At 34.6% G+C, this 25,672-nt stretch overlaps 1 long non-coding RNA gene across 1 annotated transcript; it reads left to right on the top strand.

The window, feature by feature from the left end:
* The first annotated feature begins 9 nt into the window (after nt 1-9).
* On the top strand, nt 10-21,536 carry LOC124100978 (uncharacterized). The gene is made up of 2 exons (XR_006854496.2): nt 10-20,191; nt 21,101-21,536. It is a non-coding gene; the product is annotated as an uncharacterized LOC124100978 (long non-coding RNA).
* The last annotated feature ends 4,136 nt before the right edge of the window (nt 21,537-25,672 follow it).

Here is a 25,672-nt window from a genome sequence, read left to right as displayed (position 1 = left end):
ATAAAATAAACTCTAAATAACATATTTTTTTCTCCCTGTGATTGTCACTTTTATATATGGAAATGTTACCTCCTTGGGTTGTTATTTCAAGCTTTTTAATTAAATTTGCCTCATGCATTGGTAAAGTAAACATGTAACATATGCCATATTCAAGTTCTATAAAGAAATTTTAATAACATTCAGACTTTGGCCAGTTGTTAAATAATTTTATATTAGCAGTGGGAAATAAAAAGCATCTTTTCATTAGTTCTTGCCACTAACCTGGGGAGGAGAAATAGCCAGGAAAAGTTTATGTTGAGAAATACACACAGATGCATATTTTGTAAAGTGCATGTGTTTTTATTTTTTTATGAAAAAATAATTAAAGTACCTAAAAAGAACAACATAATACTTAAAAGGCACTCATCACAATCTGGATGTGCTGCAAATTATCCATCAATGGTTATTAAGTTATTAACCCTTTGAAAACCCAAGTTGTGAATTCTGCAAGTATTTAAACAAAATTGACACAGTGCACTAAAATAGGTTTTAAATCATAATCTACAGCTTATATATTATTATATTAATTAATACTATTATAATATAATGTATTTATAATATAATGGTATAGAGTCACATAATTATATGGTTTAATTATATAACATGTAATAATATATAATACATAATTAAATATAATTATACATTATAGTCTATATTTAAGTTTTTACAGGTGTTCTACATCTGAGACTACAGGAAAAATAGGTTAAAATGACTGGTTATTTTTATGTATTCTTATATACTGTCCAATTTAGGGAATTAGTATTAGAATTGTGTTCATTGTAAAATAATTTTCACTCAGTATAGATTGAGCTTAATCTTATGGAATGGAGATTTGGTAATTACTTTTCTTTAGAAGCAGTCTTTTGCAATGAACCATTATGTTAACTCATGATGTCTTTCAACATAGAAATATTTACATAATTCCAGAGTTTGGTTAATGGTAGTTTCAGATATAAAAGGGGTCTAACAATATCCAAATGTATCTGGGTTATGGATTTCAGAGAATAAGAAAGGACATTTGGGATGTTAATGTCCAATAAATATTTGTCTGTAATCATTTAGTTCTAAACTTGGAGAGTAAGATGTTTCATTGTTAGAGACACTTGTATGTGATTTTTTTCCAATGCTGAGAAATATCAGAGGTTTCAGCAGAGCTACAACAAAAGCTGACACAGAGAAAATTAAATTTCAGGTATATGTCCAGTGATTTATTTTATGAACTAATTTCTGTAATAGAGACATTCAAACCATTTCAGGGTTCATCATGAAACTGACAAAGTATTTAAGGAAAGCCAAGTCTCACAAGTAAAGGAGACATGATGCTCTAGGACTCATGCAGGTCTAATTCACAGTTTTCTTTTCAGTGTTACCAAGTTCAAAATGAATAAAAAGTTCTCACCAAGGAAACATTTCTACTTTCAATAATTGCTTAACACATTTTATGGATTAAAATAGAGCCTTAAAATAGCCCTGTATATCTATCTACTTGTCTGTCTCTCATCTGTCCCTTGTCTAATTGATGGACAGGTTGTAATACATTCTTAGTAGATATAGAGGACAGCACACACATCCGGGGTGGTGACACACACCTGTAATCCCAGCAGCTCTGGAGGCTGAGACAGGAGGATCTGGAGTTCAAAACCACCTCGGCAACTTAGCGAGACCTTGTCTCTAAATAAAATATAAAAAAGGGCTGGGGATGTGGTTCAATGGTTAAGTGTCCCTGGGTTCAATCCCCAGTACAAAAAAAAAAAAAAAAAGAGAGAGCACACATGTTCTGATGTTCACTCGTTGGTAGTGAAATATGTGAAGCCTTTTCTGAGTTTCACTGAAGAACTAATGTTTTAAAACACGCAAACAAATACTTTATGTGACTATTGGATTTTAGAAAAGTGATAATCCATAATTCCTTTCCATCAGCCAAACTGCACAGAAGATAAATTGTAAAGTTATATGATGACATCGCTGTGTGTATGTATGCAGATATATAAATAAATTCGTTTTTTTTAAATTTAAGAATGATAAGTCTGTAATTATAGAACTATAATCACAGAATTATAAAAAGAAGCATAATTTTATATATGTAGTTATAAATAGCATCAGAATTAGTAGCTAACTTGTTTCTGATAGGCAATAGATTCTTGGAGATAAAATTAAGAGATTTTAAAAATGAAAAATTTGAAAACTTAATTTTCGTATTTCATTAACATGCATCTTGCAAATGTAATTTTCTTTCTTAAATTGATTTGCATTCACTCATTTCATCCATAATTTGGTTTATTCTATATTTGGCTTATTACTCATTTTTTCATGACATAATACAAAGTGTACACTAAAAGAATTTACAGAATACAGTTTCAATTAAGAATGTTTTAGGCCTTATGAACATATAAAGTGACTTTGAGCAAACTCAGAAAATAATGTGAATACGAGGTACTGATAAATTTTCTAGTTCATCTGAAGGAAAATGGATTTTATACCAATCTGAATGTTTCTTAGGCCTGGCTCTGTACAAGGAGAGCAAAGAATGTTGTGTAAGGCAATGTGGTGCATAAACAGAACTTCCTGATAAAATTCAGGATGTCAGGTGTTGCAGGGGAAATGTGTGTGTGAAAAATATTGTTTGTTGTTTATCTGAAGTTCAAGTTAGACTGGACATCCTGAATTTTACCTGCTCCACCTGGCAATCCTATGTAGAAGACCAGATTGGAAATGGCATTTTCAGAGTTTACCATAAAGCCAAACATGGTTCTAGGCATGTAATAAATGTTGAAAATGTGTTAGCAAGTAATAATAATAAAAGTGACAGAGATAAATATGAGATATTTTGATAGGTTGACCAAATATGAGAAAAGCTCCCCAATGTGCCTCATATATTGTATGATGTGGGGAGTGGTGAAAAATGACTCCTTAAACATTATTGAGAATAATACCAGCTCTTGAGGATGAATTTCAAGCTATATATGTATCATGCATGGCTTAGGTATTTGCCAAGAGGATTATTCAAAAAAAAAAATCAATGAAAAGCAAAATTTTCTGTGAACAGATGAAAATGTGAATAGCTGTGGAATCAGGCCAAGCCAAGATATTTTAAACTAAGGTGCTTTAAGCTATTTCCTCAGGAACCTTAAGGAGAAAGTTAAAGAACATTCTCTAAAAATGCACTTTAAAGATTTATTGCACACAAATTTTGCTCACGTAGACCTTATAATTTTTAAAAATAATATTAAAGATTGAAAACCTGAACCCGCTGGTGGCTTCTTAGAGTGTACAGAACCGAAAAAGGATAAAATGAAAATCCTCCTTTTCAAGACCATTGTTTTTTTCCCTCACATAAGTGGAAGCAGTTTTCATAAAGATTATGTAATTGCACTATCTAGTTAAGAGAATTGCTGGAACTCAACCTTGGCAACCTGACCTGAGGAGGTGCACTCTTTCTATACCTTGATATATATGAGGCAGAAGAGACTTTAATTTCAGGAATAATTCAATAACTGCAAGTTTGTTAATAATTACTATTTGATGTTTTAGATCTCCTCTGTTAACACTGCCCACATATACTCATCCAACCACCTGTCAAAAGTTGTGCTGAGGAATTTACTTCAGGCAAGTTGGTGCCAATGAGTTATTCTATTGTGTTCTTGGAGATGGGGTGGAAAGTAACATTTATTTAAAATTCCAAGATAAGGAAGAATAGAAATACTATGGCATTTTGCTGTGGCTAAACTAATGAGAAATTAAATTTCATTCAGGTTTTTATCTTTCTTTTTGCATCTATAATCTGATGAACATCAAACCAATTTTCACTTTCCATAGTCTCTAATATATAGCTTTGAGATAGGCTCATTGTTCCTCACAATTTAAAAAAAAATCTTAACTTGGTGTCCTTTCTTGTTAATTTTTTTTTTCATTCTTTATATGGGAGTGTCCATTCCTTTTGTCCATTGCTGGCAGCCTGACTCTTGCTGTTTGTCCCTGATGATTTTGCTTTGGCTGCCACGCTGAAGAACAAGGGGAGACTGCAAAGACTATGTTGCACCATTTCCAGGTAGTTCCCCTTCCGAGTGGGGCAGAGAACTCAAAGAAGAAAGACCCCTGGCGCTGGAGAGCTCTGACGTGATGGAGAGGGGACAGCAAAGATAGAGTCCTCCTGCAGCTTTCCTAGCAAATGATGCCTTGTGACCTCTGAAATAGAATCTGAGCTTGCCATGAAAGTCTCTGTAAGATTATCTAGTTTACCCCAGTCCCTGCAGAGTGCCCCAACAGTTCCTCATCAGGGATGGGACCATCTTCAGTGAGGGAACAAGTCTTCCTCCCTGTCAGCCTGACCACATACTGACCAGCATATTCCTCCCTGTCAGTCTGGCCACACCCTCTGCTAACGTGCAGATTTCCTCATTTACAATCCTCCTTAGACTGGGGTCCTCACCTCTCCTGTGTTTTTCCCCTTTTGCCAAGACTCATCACCGTTCCTCGAAGAGAATTCCTTTGACAGCTGAAGACTGAACAGTCATGACCTCTGATTGTTCTTTCCAGATCAAATCCTTATCCAAGAACTCTGGGCGGTATGGTTTCCAGACCCATCAACAATCTGCCTGTTCTTCAATTTTCTATGCCTCTTTTTTAAGCGTGGTCCAAGAACTGAATATAAAAATTCAAGACATTCTCATCAGTACCTAGTAAATATGATTCTTCTTACCTGTCCCAGAAATTATATCTTTATTATAAGATTACATTAGAATTTTATCATTCATATCATGATTTTGACATCTATTTTGATATTTAAAAAGTCAAAGAAGTTGACTTAATACAAGCTATTGATAAGTCAAAAGTTTGCTAATTAAGTTCTTTTTTGATGGAGATTTGGTTATCCATCTTAGCACACTTTATCAAGTTTCTCTTCACTCACATATTGTATAAATATTTTATTTCTTCTTTCAAGTCACTTGCCGATCTATATTAGATTGAATTAGATTTTTTTTTTTTGGACCCAAATCCAAAAAGATATTAGTTACATTGAAGAATACTTTTTCCACTTTGATTACCATTGTGTATTGCTTTCTTGGCCTATTTTACTTAGAAATGTCCTTTTTTTCCTTAGTGGGGAAATTTCTAGATAAGGATTAAGACAATCACATTCTTTCTACAACATACGGGAGGAAACTACTTAAGAACAAACAGTAATTTCAAGCAACATGTTTTAAGTAGCCTTTAAAAATATCAACAGTATTACAGATATTTTGTGGCAAGCAAAAACACTTTTGCTTAGGGGGAAAGCTACATGGAACTGCATTTATTACTTATTCATTCAAATATTTACTTAGCATATACTATGTGCCAGGTTTATTTCATGGGGAGTGAACAAAACAGACTTAAGCTTTAAAGGAGAAAGAGACAATCTCTAGTCAGGATCAGAAAATTATTTCTGGTAAAACTCATCACAGGAATAAAAGTCACAGGTGAAAAACCACATTCTGTATTTTGGAAATGAAGATTGAAGTCATTGTCAAATGAAGCAACAAAGAGCCCTTGTAACAAAGGGCTCTCATGGAGTATATTTTTTTAAGACCAAACACCAAGTTTTGTACAAGTTTGCTGTTTAGATGGTTTTCTATTCCTAAACTTTCTTTCCTATTACCTGGTCACAAGCATGTACTTGCAAATACCTATGCTCATGCAGCCTGCCGTGACTTCCAGGAACTGGTTTTAAATGTATGTTGGGAATTAGCATCCGTGCTGGCTACATCACCAAACATGGGAAAAGAGACCCCTTCGCTGTGGTTTGATGTTCACGGTGTTCACATCAATGTCCCTGTTTCCTGAGTTAGGATTTAGACATGGATTTGTAATTCTTAAGGCATGGGATCCTTTGGATATCTTTTCTCACACTCCAGTTCAGATGGAAATTTTTGGTACCTTACCAGTGGCAACACAGTAATATCAAGAGAGGGTGTTTTTTATTCTCAGAATACCTGTCTGGGAGAAAGCAGATCAAGACTTTGGAGATAAAATATTTTTACTTCTTTGCTGACCAGATTCATCTTCAAGTAATTTTCTAACTTAATGTTTTTTAATACTTAGAGTTTAGGTTCTGTATTTCCATCTTTCAATTATATTTACAAAATAATTTTAATGTAACTTGAAAAGGTTACATGTGCTCAAGATACAAAAATTAGAAAATGTGAAAAATGAATTTAAAAATTCACTTACAAATATAACCACCAAAGTTAGCTAATGTTATCATTTTGATATATTTAAAAATGGATTACAATGTAGCCATCTTTTCTATTCACTTACCATTTATTGAAAATATGTGTGCAAGGTGCTAAACATACTTCTTTCTTTTGAATTTAAAGATGGATTGCATTAATTTTATGTGCATTTAACCATTATTTTAACAAATCTCTGTCATAAAGCTTTTCTTATTTCATTAGGGCAATTTCTAATATGTAGGAGAATACGTTTTCAGGCTTGATGAAACCAATTCTAAATAATCTATATAATAATAACTTTTTCCTTACATTATACATATAATATATACCTTATAATGTAAAGTTGCTGAAAGTTTATATTTATTATAGTTATCATTAATTAGTGAATCATGTATGTATTATAGTAATAATTACCATACTATCAGTGCAGTAACTTCTATAATAGTATTCACATTTATGCTGCATATAATAACTAAAATGTTTCATTTAGTGTTTATGCAACAGTAATTATTTTCATCATGCACAAATGACATAATAATTAATTAGGCAGTGATGTCATCTCATGGCTCATTTCTGCCACCTAAGTGCTTAGCCAAGTCTGGAATGTGATAGTTGCATATTTTTGTTCAATAAGTGATTGAACATGAAATAATGAAATCTTAATTTGAAAAAATAACTCACACAGGGTTTCTACATATGTTTCTCTTTCTGCATTTAGTATAAAATATAAGGAAGGAACATTTATAGAGATGAAAGTTTATTTGAGATAACTCTGTTTATCCCTAATTGAATGCAGAGTGAAGAATATAATTAGTATTGAAATTATCTTCTGCTGTTTTCTCTAATGAGAAGAAAACAGAAATGGACACGACAGGAACCATCATCTGGATGCCAAATGCCGGCAAAGGCAGCCAACAGCTTTTTCTGAGCAGTAGCAGCTCTTCGTGGTTCTGAGGGGTTGCAGAAGTCACTTAAATTCTCTGCAATTAGTGATCTTATAATGTCAAATCCATATTTAGAAGAGGATGCTATTTCTAATAAGTTTAATCTTGGTTTTGGGAAATCATTGGACAAAAATTACAAATTGACATATGGTCTTTCTAAGAAACACAAGTTGGAGCTTTTTCGGCCTTTATAAAAGTAACATTGAAAAAACTATAAATAAGAAAAATTAAATTACATAATCACACCTAACATATTATTTCAAATCCCAACTTCTTTCCTAATATGTTTATATGAAGAGGACAAACATGTCATTTTATATTTCTAAATGAAATATTTAAAAAATTTTATTTTATTGTGGTAATAACCACTTACGATGACATTTAACATCTCAGTAATATAGTATTGTTGACCAAAGGTACAAGATATAGCTGTTCAAAAAGGTCACATTACATTTTTTTTTCTCCTAGATGAGAGTGATGTTGGAAGCATAATACAAAATCAGTGTATTTGATTGGAAAATATGATAAAATAAATCCTTGTTAATAAACTTAATACTTCTATAATCAGAGGCAATTTGAGTGCAAACAGACACAGTTCGGCTAAGGACATTGTGTTTCTTTCCCTCCGCCTCTAGGGATGGTAGGGAAAGTGGACTGTGTCTGGCACTGAAGAGAGAGCCTTCTTGAATCACAGTGTGACACAGAAGTGATGCTATTCACCCCCCAAAAGTAACAAGTTACATAAAGAAACCAGTGTCAGGTCTGGGTTCTCAAAACAAGGTTTTGCTCCCAAGAGTGAGCTGCAGCATTATCTGTAAAGATTCCTATTCCTACCTCTCTTTATTTTTCCTCTTTCTTACAGATATGCCAAGTTCTTATTTTCTTTGGTGCTTGCAAAGGATTAGTTAGCATAATGTGAGGTGTTGAGTAATAGCTCTACTGCTTCTCTTTCTGTTTATTGAGGAACTTCTGTCACTTGTTTGATTAAGTATTGTACCTGCTGGTTTTTGAAGCACCTGAACAAAACCCCCAAATTTAAGATGATCCATAGTGATAATTTTATATCCAGTGAGGACAACTACATCAGCCAGAGGGACTATGGTGATGCTTCATACATAGACCTCTACAACTCCTGAGAGTCTAGAAACTTCTGAAGGATCAATCTCAACTGATACTTGAAATTTGGGCTTCAGTCCAAAAGAGAATGGTGCAAATCCTTGTGAAGTATAGTGCCCATTACTTTGTTGCATCTTCTTGGTTTTATACTGGATGTTTGGAATAACGTAGGGGAGGGGGATAAAATGATAAAGGAAGGAAAGAAAGTTGGCAATTTGCACCATTGTTTTCTCTTAATAATTGCTCTTTCCGAAGAGTGCATTAGCAGAAAACATTTCTGATCTTTATTAACTTGGCAGGGTGTTAATCCTCAGGTCATAGGAATTTTTGTACAACCTAAACATTTTGCTAAAACAGTGCAGTGTTTAAAGGGAAAAAATCAATACTGTACAATACTGCACGTGTATGGATATTAAATGCTGTATGGTATCATTGAAAAATTCTGTTGCATTTGGAGATTTGGATGCTGATTTACATATGGACAAGGGATACTGGCATAGCCAAGATGAGGAGGAATTCTAGATGCATCTGAAGAGTTCATCTATTGCTATGGAAACAGATAGATCCTAGCAACAGCAGCTTGGTACAGAGCTGACATGCAGCAGCCCTTAAGCCTAAAACAAGAGGAAAATGAGCCGTGAAGAAATCTTATAGTATTTATATTTTTTTAAAGTTTGAAGTGTACAGTAGAACATTCATACATAAATATGTCAAAAGAATAAGCCTATAGAAATTGAACCTTATTTTCTCACCATCATAGGACCCAACATATTACTCAGTATATTATAATAATGACTGTATTTTTTGATTGCAAAATAAAATGCCACATATCAGATAGTCAATACTAGACTATATTTTTGCTGAATCCAGAGATAGTTATTCAATGATGCTTTTAATATACAAGCTTTGTCCTTAGCAATTCTTAGAACCTTATCAGTATAAAATTCTCTAAATACTTCTCAGTAAATGAAAGAGAAATTCATATGACTTTAGGAGTTTAATCAAAGCTTAAAAAATGTTGTGGTTATATCTTTTTATTAATAGAAATAGAATAGTTTTCTTGTGCATTAAATTTTCTAGCTAAGTGCTTCAAATATTCTTCTTACATGTTAAAACATTTATTTATGCAAAATGAAAATGAAAACCAAATGTTTGTAATAATTTCACAATATTTTGTATGGTGTGCTTGTGTTTGTGTGTTTGTGTGTGTGTGTGTTTGTGTGTGTGTGTGTATCTGTCTTTCAATTTTAGCAAATAGTTACCAGGGAACAGGGAGTATTTTTTTTGTAACTTTCAATCATGACATAAAAGATATGAAATTAACATTAATTAAAGGCTTTTGAAAGCCACACTATCGTATTTATTGGACCACAGAAAGTTACATCTGGAGTAGATCAAATACTTGCTCTAATAAAAATTAACACCTTGACAGGGGGAATGGTTTGAATTTTATTTTATTTTTTGAAGAAATATATTTGCTTCCTGCTTGGGCATGGAACTTCACATTTATGATTTTTTTTTAACAGTAGAATCTCGTCAAATGTAATTATAAATAAATAAAAAAAAACAACCTCACTGGAATGAGTCACTTGTAAAAGAGACTATCAAAAAGTGTAGGAGGAAGATACTCCAAACATGATGAACTGCAAGAAGAGAGAAGCTTTGAGAACTTTTCATTAAGCTAGGTTTGTAGTGATTGTTTTTTTTAACTTGGTGCTAAGGGATAGAGATCTCAGGGCCTCTTGCATGCTAAGCATTTGCTCTACCACTGAGTCACATACCCAGCCCTATGTTTATAAAACATTTTATTTTGAAGGCAAAAGTAAATATTTGGCAGTGCAAGCCATTTTAGGTGTCTGATCATTAGTCACGGATGTAAATGTCTCTATTTGTAATTGTGCTGCTTAGTCAAACAATACTTTCTGCTCTTTGTACTGTCAATAACAGGGAACCAGAAAAGATACCAGTTGTTTTTCTCTGTACAGAAACTCCTTACCATTTAATAGATTACCAATGGAAAGTGGAGCTTATTATGACTATTCCACATAAGCTTCCAAATAAAAATTTGTATTAAATATGCCATTAAACTAACTTCAAAAATCTAGATCACTCATGAACTATGAATGATACTGACGCCCAACAAGTTTGTGGAGGGACAGGTTTCATATCTGTAGGTTTGTTAGCCTGTGTTGTGATTTTGGTGAGCCACGGCACGTCAGTTGGCACTACTGATGAAAGCCCCAGATCCCTGTCTTCTCACAGTCAATGAATTGAAGCAAATAGGAGGCCTGATGACAAATGGCAGGAATGAGTATTGGCTTGGGCTTTAGCATCCCTCTGTTTCTATTAGCTTATGAAATCATCAACATCCGTTTTGATATAAATGATATGCTTTCTATCTGAATGTAACGTTAATATACATCCTGTGGACTTCCCCTTTCTCTTTTCCTGGACCCTTCAAGATTCGGGATCCTATCTGTACTCTCAAAAATTTGAGAACTGTGGCTGAGAACATGTGAATGTCTGTTTACCATCACATAGAGAACTGTGTGTATGACTCAAAGAACCAAGCTCAGTGATGACTGATTTTCATATCACTTGGACAGTGGTGTCTAAACTGCTCCATTCTTGATAGATTGTTTTTGTTTTAGCTCTCATGAGGAGAGTCTCAGAACCCAGAAAAATTATCCTGTTTTAATTTAGTTACATCTCTATCTATACTGGTTAAAACAAAAATTTGAAAGTAGTCCTGGAATTTTATTTCCCAACTCTTATTTACAATCACTAAGTCCTATCAATATATTTTTAAAACAATTCCCCTATAGTGCTACTATGCGAGGCTTCTAACTCCTATGTCTACTGCTGTCTGTTCTCACTTCAATCAATCTTTCCCACAATTTCTTCCTGAACTTTCTCAACTCCATTTCAATGGTTTTGGTCTCCTACTCAAAACTTTTTAATGGCCCCCTAATCCCCTCACAATAAAGTAAACTTCTGTTGTAGGATACAGGATCCTCAAGACCTGACCTTTGCCCAACACTCCAGCCTTATGTTTTCTCTGCTCTTTAAAATTCCAAGCAACAGCCTGTTTTCTGAACTGTGCTTGCTTTAGCCCTTTACCCCTCACTAAGAAACTTCCTTAATCTCTAAAACAGGTTCCATTTGTCCTTCAAGACCACCAAACATGTTACTCTAAGTTTTTTAAAAAGGAGAATTGCAAACACATATAAACTTCAGGTATAATGAACCCCATGTAACCACTAACATATACAACTACTTTCCTATGGCTAATATTTTCTAGTTTCTCCTTTGTTATTTTGTAGCAATCCTATTAATCATATTATTTCTTCTTATTATAGCTCTTAAAGATATTTTGAAAATCAAATTCAATAACATTGCCTAAAAATAATTAACAGTAATTCCTTAATACCCCATCTATTTGACATGTGTTATCACTGTATTTTTAATTTACTGTTTTTTAAATGTCTTGCCATTTGCTACTGGAATCTGAATCAGAAAAGGGCCACAAATTGCAATTGGTTTATGCATCCATTATCTATAAATTTTCTTTCTAACACTTTCCCCCTGGCAACTTATTTATGGAAGAAATTAGATTATTTATACAGGGGAGATTCCAACTATCTAGATTTTGCTGATTGTTCTTTAATGATGTTCTTCTGTCTTCTCTTTTGTCTGTCTTGATAATTGGATCTAGAAACTTAATTACATATAGGTTCAATTTTTTTTTTTTTTTTTTTTTAAGTAAGACTACTTCGGTGGGGCTATGGTGTCCTTCCATCATGAATCAGGCACTGTGTGGCTACTACATCTATTTTCATGGTGCAAGGAGCTGTTTACAATTTGATTCATTAATTCATTATGAGCTGGGAAATTGTGGGATCCCCTCCATCATTTAATAATTAGATTACTTCAAAAAGTAAAAAACTCCCTTCATTTTTTTATTTGGCTTTCGATGGTAGAACTTATTTGCCACTTTTTATTTATTTACCATCTTTCAAAACAGTAGTTGACCATCACTTATAAAAAGTGTACTTGGAATCATATGAAAATGACACACTTTATGTTTCTGTCATTTTAGTTATTTTTCTCATCAGTATTCAAATTTTCTCATTTTTGGTCAATAGGAATCTCTTAGGTTGTCTCCTGAGCTTTCTTTGTTGAGCTTTATGAGTCTTTTTCTTCTTAAATATCTGATATAACAAAATGTTTCAGGCTCAATTTGTTTATTTCCTACCTAGAACTGAATCAGCCATTTCTCAAACTAGCTATTCTGTTTCTTTGAATAAAAGATAAGAAATATGATGTGTCATAATTATATTTTTAATTCAAATTCAGGACCATGGAGATTTTGATGAGTCTCTTCTACCTTACATCTGTCTTACTCCTGCACTGAGAATCCTGGTTCTCAAAGGTGTTGGTTGTGACAGAATACCACAGAGGTATCTATTTAATTTACCTCTTATCACACATAGAATGATATCAGAATTATAACATAAACATTGCTACCAACTATATGATTTGCAAGATAATTCAATTTATTTCCCTACCTCTCCTTGTCCTTTTGTCCTGTTTATCTTGTTAGTCATGGTAAACCTTTAAAGCCTCATAGTAGTTTCTCTCTGTGTGGACATATCATAATTAACATACCCTGTGGGGTTCATTTGTGTCAATTCATTCAGGTTTCTTAAGTGGGTTGGTTGTGGATTAGTGACCAGAGCACATGCTCAGCATGAGAAAAGCCGTCTTGTGATCCCCAGAAACACACACACACACACACACAATTTCTTAAAATTAAAAATATACACAATTGATTTTTTTATTACATCAAATATTTTCATAATTTAAAAATCAAAATGAAGGTGTCTAGTGTCCTCATTCCTAATACTTCCTTTATTTATGGATATCAATTTTTTAAATATTATTTTTTTGTTAATATGAAATGTACACACAAAAAAAACACACTAAATTACATTTTTTAAAGAGATACAGTGCACCATACTATACATTCTTTTTGCCTTGCTTTTTTTTAGTAAAAACTTTCGCTAAAATCAGTTCCTACTAGGATATATACATATTCCTCATTCATTTATTACTGCCTTATAGTAACACATTGTGGCTGTGTGATATAATTTAACTAACTCCCTACTGATGTACATTTAAGTTGCTCTAACCAATAATTCCTGCAATGAAAAGCTTTACTTATGTTTTTAAAATTGTCATGTCAGTATATATGTGAGGTATATTTGTAAACCTGGGATTACTGGTCAAAAGATAAATGCTATGAAATTTTGCTGGACATTTTCAAATTTTCCATTGCAATGTCTCTATGCTAGTTTCTCTGTAGAGATACATTAAAGTGCCTCTTTTTTTCAGTTTCATTAATTGTTTTCTGATTTTGTGACAAGCTAATAAATGAAAAACTCTTGGTGAAGTTTTTTTTTTTTTCTCTTCTCGTGAACAAAGTTGAATACTTATTCACATGATTAAACCACTTGCATTTATTATTTCTACAAATTGATCTAATCTCTATAGGCCATTTTTATATAGGGCCATCAAATCTCTTCCATTTTTATCAACATTAAATAATAGTAGGGTTACCAATCTGTTACTATTTTAAATGATCAATATTTAAGTCATCAATCTATTTCGAACTTATCTAAATTCCTTATTACCTTCCTTATAGTATTTTAGGCCATTGGAGATTTTTTGTTTAAGCCTTATAGTTTTTCTGTACTACTTTGCTTTTTTCTTTTTGCCTCCAGAATTTGAATCCTAGGTGGCAAGGTATTTCCACTAAAGTTTACGGTACTTCAGCCAAGTTGTTCTAGCACTTGGTTCAGGGGGTTGTGTGTTTCACTCTGATCCATTTGACACTTGCCTTGTTGAATCCTGTGAGTAACGGGTCCAGCTTCACTGCCTATCTAGGTAGCTCTCCAGCCATTCAAGGGCCGCTGATTAAAAGGAAAAACAGAAACAATGGTACAAATTTGAGATTGTCTTTCATCATACATCATTTGTATGTGCATTTCAGAGTATTTATCATTTTCTATGGTTTTGTTTAAGCCATGCACAAACCCCACAGTGTTTCCAGTACAGCAGCTTTATGGATCAAATTAGCTTTATATTAACAGGGCTGTTCCCTCCTTCCTCTCCATCTTCAGAGTTCTCTTTGGTTTCACTGCTTACTGGTGGTGGACTGCAACCTGAGCATTCAGAGGATGCTTCACCTTCCATCTTGAGATTTCTTTCTTGTTCTTTTTAACATGCTTATTAATAACATTTATTTTATTATTTAAATAACATTGAACATACTTCTTTTCAAAGATAATAAGTCAGAATAAAGTCTTAAAATCCATCTAAAGTCTAACTCATGACATTCCAATATTAATATATAGTATTTTGGGTGCTAGCAAATCATTCTGTTTCCCCCTGTGGTAGCTGACTGGCAGACTCCAGTTCAACTTAGCAAGTTAAGAGTGGAATTATTCACCTGGAACTCTACATTTTTTAAAAAACTGTTCAAGGTGCTTCTCCAAGCATTCCTCTCCTACTTATACTTAGAACATCATGCTGAAGATACTATCCCTTTTCTGGTCGCAAAGAGATCATCCTTCACTCTTCACTCTACGTTGAACATCAACATTTTAGTTCTAATTCTTTTTTTTTTTTTTTGGTACTGGTATTAAACACAGCAGTGCTCTAACACTGAGCTACATTCCCAGCCTTTTTTATTTTAAGACAGGTCTCACTAAGTTGCTGAGGCTGGCCTTCAACTTGTAATCCTCATGTCTCGATTCCTGAGTTGCTGGAATTGCAGGCATGTACTTTAGCTCTATTTCTACCATGGTCTTTTTTTTTAAAATACAATTCCAAAGATAATTTATAAATCAAAACTTCTTAAAGTTTCTGATTTAATCCACCACCAAAAGTGTAGGACACAAACTTGCAAATGTCTTATTTCCTAGAAACTGCATCTGGAATAGAGAACTATGTCTTTATCTCATTATGTTAAGAAAACACAGCAACTTCTTCCCATTCCTAACACAGCTTCATAATGATTTGGTATGTTGTTGACTTAGAATTTATGCTGTAATTTAATATAAAACTAAACTATTGCATTAGTCCTGTTATAACTGTGACCTTAGAGGTAAATCTACAGACCACATGGAAGTAACTGCCATGCTAACAAACACTGGCAGAACTCATTCTAGAGACAGAAGCTGGACAATTGATTTTCCTCTTGACAAATAATATTTCTGGGAAATCAATGAAAATAAGGAAAGTATAAAAATTGTTTCAAATTAGAAACAATTTAGTTCTTTAAAAATGATTTTATTTTAGCCCTTCATTTTATATTAACATAGATCTGGCTTTGCTTTTTATAATTACAGAAAAATTAAACCCTAAAACTAAGACTGATTGGCTAACTTTTTAACAGTTAACAATAATATAAAAAGATAAACTTCTTTGTGATATAGGTTGAAGGATAAAACAATACTGCTGGTACCAAAACATCTCCCTTTACTACTTAAAAAGAGAATCAAACTTTCTAGAATACACAGTTACATAAAGGATCCTGAATGATTTAATTAAAACGTATTTTAATGGCAAAATAGAAAGATTTATTAGATTAATTAGTAACATCTTCTCTTGGAAATCAAACCAATATTATATAAATTAGATGATATAAAAAAGGGCTACAACATGGTGTATTTTACTAACTCTTGACATACGTCCCGTAGTGCTTTCCAGACATGAGGCAAGATGAGGTATTTAGAAACTTGGGAAACCAGATAGATCCTTAAATGAAACAACAAAATGTCCATCAGTACTATATCAAGGTCATGGAGTTAGTCTCTTTTGAACTCTGTGATGAAGAGATTGATATGATAGTTTTCTTATACTGTTTTATTATATAATAACATATGTGTGTATCTATCTATATACGCATCACATGGATGTATGTATACATAGTCATTGGTGTTCCTGTCTGATCTTCTATATGAACCCCTTATTGCTGGTTCTATCTGTCAAGGACTTTTGTCCTTATGCAAATAAGAAAGTGTTCAGAAATTTTGCAAGTGAATACAGAATAAATTTGGCCTGCTGTTTTGTGCCTAATTTGTGCCCACACAGAATAGCCTGTGTTTGGAGGTGTACTACAAACATATGCCACATTTCAGAGTTTAAGGAATTCCTGTATGACAGCATTTCTCTCCATAGAAGTAATTCAAAATGGAGAACAATATTATTGCTGTCTTGCCTTTTATATTCTTGAAATGGTAAATTGGCTTTTTCATGTCATGTTTTTCTATATAGGAAAAACAACTGTGGTTGGCCTTCAAAGTAGAAGCATAACATATTTTACCTCAATGAATTGAGAGTCCCTCAGTCAATCTGCTGAGGTCTTGATCAAGAGCAAATCTTTAATGACATGCCATGTATTCTACCCTGTACTGAACGAAGGGATGTGAAAAATATCTTTTTTTCTTCTTCTTCTTTTTTTTTTTCCTTGAGTGGCTTGGACCTAATTAGGGAGATGGATTAATCATAAAAAGAAAATAATATTGAAACCACCCAAATTTTTAAATAAATATTTAATTTTCACATTTTTACTATGAGATATAAAATTGAAGAACAACATTTTTGTTCAACTACACAGCAAATGTTACTCAATCATTTAAAATAGATAAAAATAGTTACATTTTTCAAATTCTCCCAGGCTATCTTGTATTCATTTTATTTAAACACACAGTGATTTTTTCAGGGTCAGGATTTGATTTGGGTTTGCATATTGCAGTAATTTCCTATTTAAGCAAGAAGATCAGAGATTAATATCTTACTTCTTTGTAGTTGTAATTTTTATTCTCTTCTTCTATTAAGAAAACCATGGGAGAGAATAACTGTAACAAAAAGAACAAATAATGATATTTATAGGTCTATGAAAATGCCTCGGTTTAACAAAAATATTCTGATTAAATGGATAACATTTTATTAAAATATTAGATATTGTTTACAAACAATACAATTTGATTTATGCTTAATCTAAGTATAGTAAAATTAAATGTCTATCTTTTAGACTTTTAGACCTGGTTTATTCAAACAAGTTTTGGTCCAGGAAGGGAGAGGGAGGAAGATGCAAACATATAAAGAAAGTATAGAGGAAAGCAGAACATGGCAGATGTCAGACAACATTAAAATGCAGGTGAGTCTGAAGCTCACAAAAAATTAAGGAAAAACTTGAGGCAATCATTTAGCTAAGTACTTACTGAAGCACTGCAAAATGAGTATGCCTAAAACATTCCGATAACAGGATTTGTTTTGGGGGAAAAATGTTTCATGTCTGTAACTAGTATTGTGTATACAGCTAGCCTCCAGAACATTAGATGGCTGTAACTTTCCTATTTTGGAAGGTGGAGGACAAGGTTAAAAAAAAAAAAAAAGATAGGCGCGGGCTACTCAAGATCAGCAAGTGTGCCAGCAAGTTCATCGCCAGATTCTTCAGCATGTTCAGAGATGCAAAAAGCCCAGACCACCTTAGAGCCTCCAAAGGCTGGTGAACGACTCGGGAAATTTTCTGGTTTGCAGTTCCACCTGGTGACCAGAGATGGCGCTGAGTGTACAGGGAACCTGGGGCTAACTGGAATCAGAAATTGGAAAGAAACAAGACTCAAGTCTGGGAGCACCAAATCCTCCATTAACCCCAGCAGCATCCCATTCAGGATAGGAAGGAAAGAAAAGCAGAAGAACAAATCAAAGAGACCTGCATTAGGCGAGCCACATTAGGAATAAAAATTCCCACATCAGGAATGCAGACCAAAGCACTCAGCCAGGACTGGCACAGCAGGAAAATAAATTTAACTTATTTTCCTAAGTTATATAATCTTTTGAGGAAGTTTGTATTTGAGAGAACAACCACAGGAGTTTTCATGTTAAAGTCTAAATGCATGTGATTATACTCTTTCTGGGTTTAACAAGGAGAAATCCAGAATGAATGTGGTACAGTCAAAGTATACTACCTATAGAGTCTAACTTTATGCATTTTAAATTTCCTTTAGGTAAGCAGTTGTTTTGTAAATAAGCATGACCATCTTAAGTGAGGAAGACAAACTGTTTCACTTGTAGCAGTGTGAAACGATTGTGTGTGTGTATGTGTCCTTTTCACTTACGTTTGTAAAAACAACATGAAAGAGGAAATATTACTTAAAGTTACTCCAATAAGCATGGAAATATTCTAAATATATTTTTTAAAAAGAATCTTTTGAAATAAATATTTTTCTAAAAAAATAAATAAATGTATGGCAATTGATTTTTTCTTTGCTTTTGTGTTACTTAAACCTCTGTTAAAAAAAACAAAACCCATAAAGACAAAAGTTACCAAATCATACAAAAGGATTCACATGGTAAATAAGTATATCCTTCTGTGCATTGCTTGGATACCTCCTTCTGCCTTCTCTATTTGCATTTATAACTAGGGCACACAGAATCTGGTTAAAGAGGTCCTAAGTATGCTATTCTTGCTACTCAAACTGTGGTTTGTGAACAAGCGGCATCAGCATCACCTGGGAACTTGTTAGAAGTGCAGAATCTCAGGCCTTAACACAGATTTCAATGAGTCAGGATCTGTATTTTAATAAGATTCCCAAGTAACATGTGTGCATAGAATAGTTTGAAAAATTCTTCTTTAGGTTCCAAAGAGAGCCACTAATTGAGATCAAAATAGCAAGAGACTATATGAATGGTCTAACTATAATCGATGGCCCTATTCCTAGTCTATCTATAGAAAATTCCAAGAGTCAAAATCAATCTTCATTAGAAATGTTGAAAAGAGGTGTTCACAGTGAGAAGTTTTCTTCTTCCCAAGGAGATGAGAGATGTTCCAAAGGAGTCAGAGATGGACTCTCCCAGAGAGCCCTTGCATCTAAATCCAAGGCTATGTGTCCATGGATTTGTAGGATCTGTGTGACCACATTGTTGTTTCCTTCAAGTGTACAGGAGCATGAGAGTTATTGGGAAGGGAATGTAGTACATCATGGAAGAAGATGGAGTAAGTAGTCTCCCAAACCATCTCATTCTCTATGACCTTGAAAGGGGTACAGAAGATGTATGAATCTCCTGTGGGCCCATAAGATGAGGAAGAAGAAACCCAACAAGGTCTTGTCTATCCCAGAACATTGTGGGCATGATCTACTGTCATGGCTGCTATGTCTGAATGGAGAAACATTGGTAGAAGAGGCTAGGGTGAATATAGGGGAGCTCTGCACTAAGAAAAACACCCACACGGTTACCTGGTAACCCCACCACATGGCTTTGATCAGCAGCAAGGAGAATGAGCAGAGTAGAGCATGACCAGGGTCTAGTGCCCATCATCACTCTCAGAGTAGAAGAATAATGATGAACACAGAGCTCTACTTTTTAAATAAATCATCCTTTCCTGCTTACTACCTGAGAAGCAAGATGAGGAAAATGCAGTTTCATTCCTCTCCACCTCTGCCATATGCACATGTCTTGATGAGGGAAATTATAGTACTATGGCTTTAATTTAGCTTTATAACTTTACTAAAAGGGATATAATATTTAATTATTTTTCAGACAAAAAAAAGGTGTAACCGACTCCATTCACATCTTTTTTTTGCAACCACACATCCTCCCAGGACAGTCCTCACCCAAAGGCTGACAAGAATTCGAGCATAAATACCTTTCCTTTCCTTTCTCTCTTCAGGAAAAGGTGAATCTGAGGCACAGTGCACACCATTTCCCAGAAATTTCCAGTGGGGAAACTGGAAATGATTTAAAAACAAATCTACTACGACAGAATCTGACCAACCAGTTGATTATTGCAGCACAATTGAGGACCAGGTAAAGGTCTAGAAATCATAAGGGTGAATTCGCATAATGGAAAAAGTGCCTTTTCTCTGATTTGCAAAATGAGATCAGTGCAAAATGTAAAATATTGTAGAGATGTCCATGATGATTATAGAATTGAGTTGTAAAATATAGTGTAATAGAAATGTGCATTCCAAGTACAAACAGTTTTTAGAATCCATTTAGAGAGTTTTGTGGAAATTGTTTTCTAGTTTATGTTTTCAGAGTTTTGTTTGTGTCCTCTTCCTTCCTGCAATTTGCTTTCTAAGACATGTCATTATATATATTTTTTTTCAAATTTGAAGGAATCAAGGAGATAAAGCAGGTAAAACTCAGTGAGCAGTAAGATTTGTTCTTTTTCAAACAAATTCATCTAAAAAGCAAAAGGAAAGGATTTTGAAACAACTATCTAAAATATTGCTTACTACCTATGGATCTCACATTTTTAAGGTAAATTCATTTTTTGATGGTGCAGTACAGATTGGCAGGAAGAAACTACCCGTGCACATGCAAGCGTTCATATTTTCTATTCTTTCTGGGTACAGAGCTCAGAATAGTGCAAAATGGGCTATTGGAGTAACACCTATTACTGCAGTTCTTAAAGACAAATAACAGGAAGCTTCCTAACATGGGTTTAGACTGAATTCACGGATGTTGTCCATGATTAGCAAACCAAAGCTAAAAGTGTTACTGAAAGGAACGTAACTATGCAGAAAAATACAGGCAGTGTATCATAGTGTACCTTTCCTTGGCCTGGGGATCCAAGGACTACCCAGTTGTGGGCAAAACTGCCAGTAGTTTGAGTAAAAGGTCAAGTTGTACACTGAGCAGTCTTTTAATTTTAAGCAACTTTTTAGTACTTGGGTAGACTTTCTATGCATAACCAGCTTGCTTTTACTTAAGGCAGTGTTCTTCAACCTCAGAACTTCTGACTTTGGACCAGACAGCTTTGTGTTGTGGGAGCCTAGTCTGTGCACGGGTGGATGCACAGGTGTGGTGACAACCCTACATACCTCCACATATTGCCAGGTAAACTGCTGGACAAGCAGCACACAGTGGGAAAGCACTGAATGGAGGTAATATTTACAAGTAGTCGACTCTCCTGATTTTTGTACACTCAGTATCATCAAAGCAGTGTCATGGTGCCCAGAAAAGGAAACTGAGTCAGTGGTCCACAGATGCTGACAGCTCCCTATATCTCTTAAATGCCATTTCTGCAAAACCCTACCCTCTGCTCTCAAAAATCATCAGGTTGGAAGTGCTTTACATTACAAAATTGCATGAGATTAAATATTTAAGTGCCTGTTGATGCCATTTATAAATCATACATTGCAATCTTCTTTCTTTTTTGCCTTCCCTTTGTATTTTTTTTTCCCACTTTTTTCTCACTTCCCACATTTTCATCTGTTGCACATGGTGGTTTCTGCAAGTGAAGAATGAGGCAGTCATGTCTGGACTATTTCTGTTGTAAATTTAAGTTTAATCATCAGGTCAACCAATCAATCACATTGTGAAGTGTGGCAATGTCCTTCCTTATTACACTGTGGAGTCTTTCCACCATTTATCTAAACACAGCATATGTTCAAATTCATGTCCATCCTGCCACAATTTCTGTTTATATCTTACCCATTCCACTTTTTCTACAGTTTGTTTTAGTAAATATGGGCAATTTTACAAAGAAAGAACATTGTGCTTGTCACCAGAAATATAAAAAGATGTGACAGTTGTGAAGAGCAATAATAATAATGCATTTGGTATTTTCCAGCAATAACTACAAGTAACAGGTTTAAGATATGAAAGTTTCAAACAAGAATAAGTGCAGCCAGATCTCTCCTGCAGGGTAAAGGCAGAGATGGAGCATCTGTTACTGAACTTGACATTTCCTTTGATGCACTACTCAATAACCACAGTACTTTACCAGTATAGTTATAAACTGTTTTTTTTTTAAAAAGTGCAAAGTCACTTCTTACCCACTTCTTTCAGTCCATTTTCTGTTGCTATAAGTGTATACCACAGACTGGATGACTCAGAAAGAATGGAGGTTTATTTAGCCTACAGTTCTGGTGCATGGGAATCCCTGTATCAAGGTGCCAGCCTCTGGTGAGGGCAGTTTTGCTTTCATGATATGGCAGAGAGTTTCACATGTTAAGACAGAGAAAGCCCACAAGCTTGGGTCTCTCTTTCTCTCTTATAAATCCATTAATGTCATTATGTGGCTCCACCCTCATGACCTCATCTAATCCCAGTTACTCTCTAAGGTCCCACTCCTGATACCACCAGCATGTGACCTCAGGGATTCTGTTTCCAACACATGGTTTAAAGGAGACACACTCAAATCATAGCACCACCAAGATGGCTCTCAGAAAGGCAGGAGGCAAGGAGGGTGGGCAAGGACCTGAAGGACTGGGAGCACTCACCTCTGCTGGTGGGGATTTAAAATATAACAACTACTTTGGAAAACAGCTAGATAATTTCTTAAAAAGTTAAACAGTTTACAAAAACATTCCTACACATCTAGCTAAGATAAATAAAAAAACAGGTGCCCTAAAGGTTTGTTCAGAATAGCACCATTGTACATAATTGGAAGAAGTGACAAAAATCCAAAAGTCCATCAGCTCCTGAATGAATGACAAAATATGATGTATCCACACAATGGAATACAACTCAGCAATAAAAAAGGATTAAGCCACTAATTTGTGCTACATGAATGAATCTCAAAAACTATGCCAACAAGTCCAGTGAAAATGACTACATATTATAAGATACCATTTATATGCAGTGTTCAGAAAAGTTAAATTTACAGAGTTAAGAAGCAGATTAGGGATTTCCTAGGGTTGGGTGTTAGAACAGGGATTAATTAAAAATCGGCACAGAGGATCTTTCTAGAACAACAGAAGTGATTTAAAATTGGATATGATAATAATTTCATGGCTCTGTGAAATATTTTTGTAAAATATTTACAAAACTGAATTAAATGTAAAATTTTGCAATCTGCAAAATATCCATATGTATTGGTAAAGTTATAATTGCCCATATTTACTCAATAAAAATATTGAGTTATACAATTTAAATGCCTGAATTTTATGATATATAGGTTATCCCTCAACAAAACTATCTAACAATAAATGGGAAAGCAGGTGGTAGAAATACCTGGTTTGGAACCTTTCTTAGGTTACTTTGGTCCATACATTTACTTGTGTGTACATCCTATTGATTTCACGTAGCTCTGCTCTAGCCTCACCAATGGTTTCTACTTTCCCTGAGGGTCTTACCAAAATCCTGAATGAGGTAAATCTATTCTTATTATACTTAGTCATTGTGAAGTAGTGAAGGATTGACCTGAACCAAAGAGAGGTCCAGCATTTGCCCTAGACTACCAGAACTGATCTCTAAATCTTGATTTCATGCCTGAGGGGGTCATCCTCTTTGCCTGGAAGCTTGGCCTCTGTGATTTGGGCTGGGGGCTTCCTGTGGAGGGGACTGGAGACTGACTTTGTGAGCCTGACTCTGGGAGAACCTGTGGACTGAAGGGTAAGCACATGGACCTCATGTAGTTGCGCCCCAGTAGACCTAGCCAGCCCAGGCTCAGGAGAGCTTCCTGATCAGCACTACTTCAGGTATTCTATCCCACACTGATGCTGGAAGAGTAATGTGTCCATTTCTCCATGCAAGAGGACAGCGGAAGCTCTGCGTTTCCCTTCCTGGACTCTGCCCTCTGCACCTCATCCTTTAGATGACCCTATTTCATATCCTTTCCCTGTAATAAACCCCGACTGTGAGTGTAACAACTTTTAGTGAGTTCTGTGAGTCATTCCAGAGAATTATGGAAACAGAAGGTGGTTTCAGCTAAACAACTGGTGTGAGAAATGAAGGTGATTTTGTGAGGAGACTATGCCCTCCAAAGGCCCAGTTGGGTAAACTATTCCCCAAACAACCATTTCTCATTCATGTTGTCAGCATTCTGGATTCCATTTTTCAATTGTTCAGGATAGTAACACCTTCAGGATAGAATCTTATTTGGTGTCTTTCTGGCAGCTGATAACTGATAAATGTTGATTAGAGTCATGACAAATATTTTTAGGAAAAGATTTTAATTCTTTTGTGGAAGTACCAAGGCAGTGTTTTGCGTCAGACCAGACCCCTAAGTGTAGTTTTATATGGACAGAAGATAACCATGGCAATATTCATTTGAACTGAATTAAATGAAGAAGCTTTAACTCAGATGGCAGGCTCATGTGAGGGAATCCTTAACAAGCACTTGTTCTATTTTTTTTTTTTTTTGTTGGTGGAGGTGCTGGGGATTGAATCCAGGGCCTTGTGCATGTGACGTAAGCACTCTACCAACTGAGCTATGTCCCCAGCCCAACAAGTACTTATTCTTGATGAATGGCCCTCCAGTATTCAGTCAATCATTATATAGACATAACTAAGTGATTTACATTTATGCACATTTATATCACATATACTTCACCTTAGATGTTACAAAGGGCTTGCATGTAAGTTATCTCATAGGATGATTACAAAAATCTCACGAGTAGGGCATAGAATGCTTAAGATATTTATTATCTTTCTTATATTTTCATAGTCACGGAGGGATCTCATTATATAATAAGTGAAGGTCCCTCATCTAAATTCCCTATCGTGAAAACCTTGTGACTTTCCCATTGTCAGACGTTTAGACCAAAAGTGGCATCGAACCAAAGCTGAGCCAGAAATCTGTGTGATAAATCGACATGAGATGAGAAGAAGCCAAATCATCTGTCCTGGGAATATGAGTTGTCAATCACAGTCTCTGACCTGGAAGCTGAAGTTGAAGGTTGAAAGGCTACAGGAGGTGAGGCAGGGTCTTGGGGTTCCTGTGAAGTCAAAATCCTAGGAAAGATGGAGTTATGAGTCAAGTAGAAAGTGGGAGGAAAAAAGACAGAATGCCCCAGAAGACTTTTGATAGAGAGGTAGAAGTAATCAGAAACACACAGGTAGTGGATCCAGTTCAATGGTGGGCAGGAAAGTGTGTATCTCTGTGTCTGAGAGACCTCAAGACTGCCCTGACTATCCACCAAATCCCTCTGGTCCTTCTGATGTGCGGATGTTAGGCTAAACTTAACTGTCTCTCATAGGTAGCCTTTATGTCACTGTCATTACCATTAATAGCAAGACTAGCTTTATTTTTTAAATTATAGATCTTTCATATTTAAACATAAACAGATGAATTATTAATAACTTTCCTCAGATATGGCTTACTGATTCACTTCTTCTCAGAAAAACATAATAAGCAAAAATGAGATATTTTCCACAAATATGCACCTAATATATTACTCAGCCTTGTTTTGAAATTCCTGCCACATAAATATTTTAACATAGCTATCAGATAAAGTACCTGTTATTTGGATGCATGTTACTTTGATTTTGAAAGTTTGCTTTACTTATGCTATCCCTGAACACAGCAGAATTGAAATCTTAAAAACTGATAAATGC

This window comes from Marmota monax, unplaced genomic scaffold (assembly GCF_021218885.2).
Source record: "Marmota monax isolate L192 unplaced genomic scaffold, Marmota_monax_Labrador192_F-V1.1 WCK01_AAM20220418_F8-fsc00542, whole genome shotgun sequence".
Taxonomy (NCBI): domain Eukaryota; kingdom Metazoa; phylum Chordata; class Mammalia; order Rodentia; family Sciuridae; genus Marmota; species Marmota monax.
The sequence above is the reverse complement of the archived record's forward strand: the minus strand, read 5'-3'. Positions and strand labels throughout refer to the sequence as shown.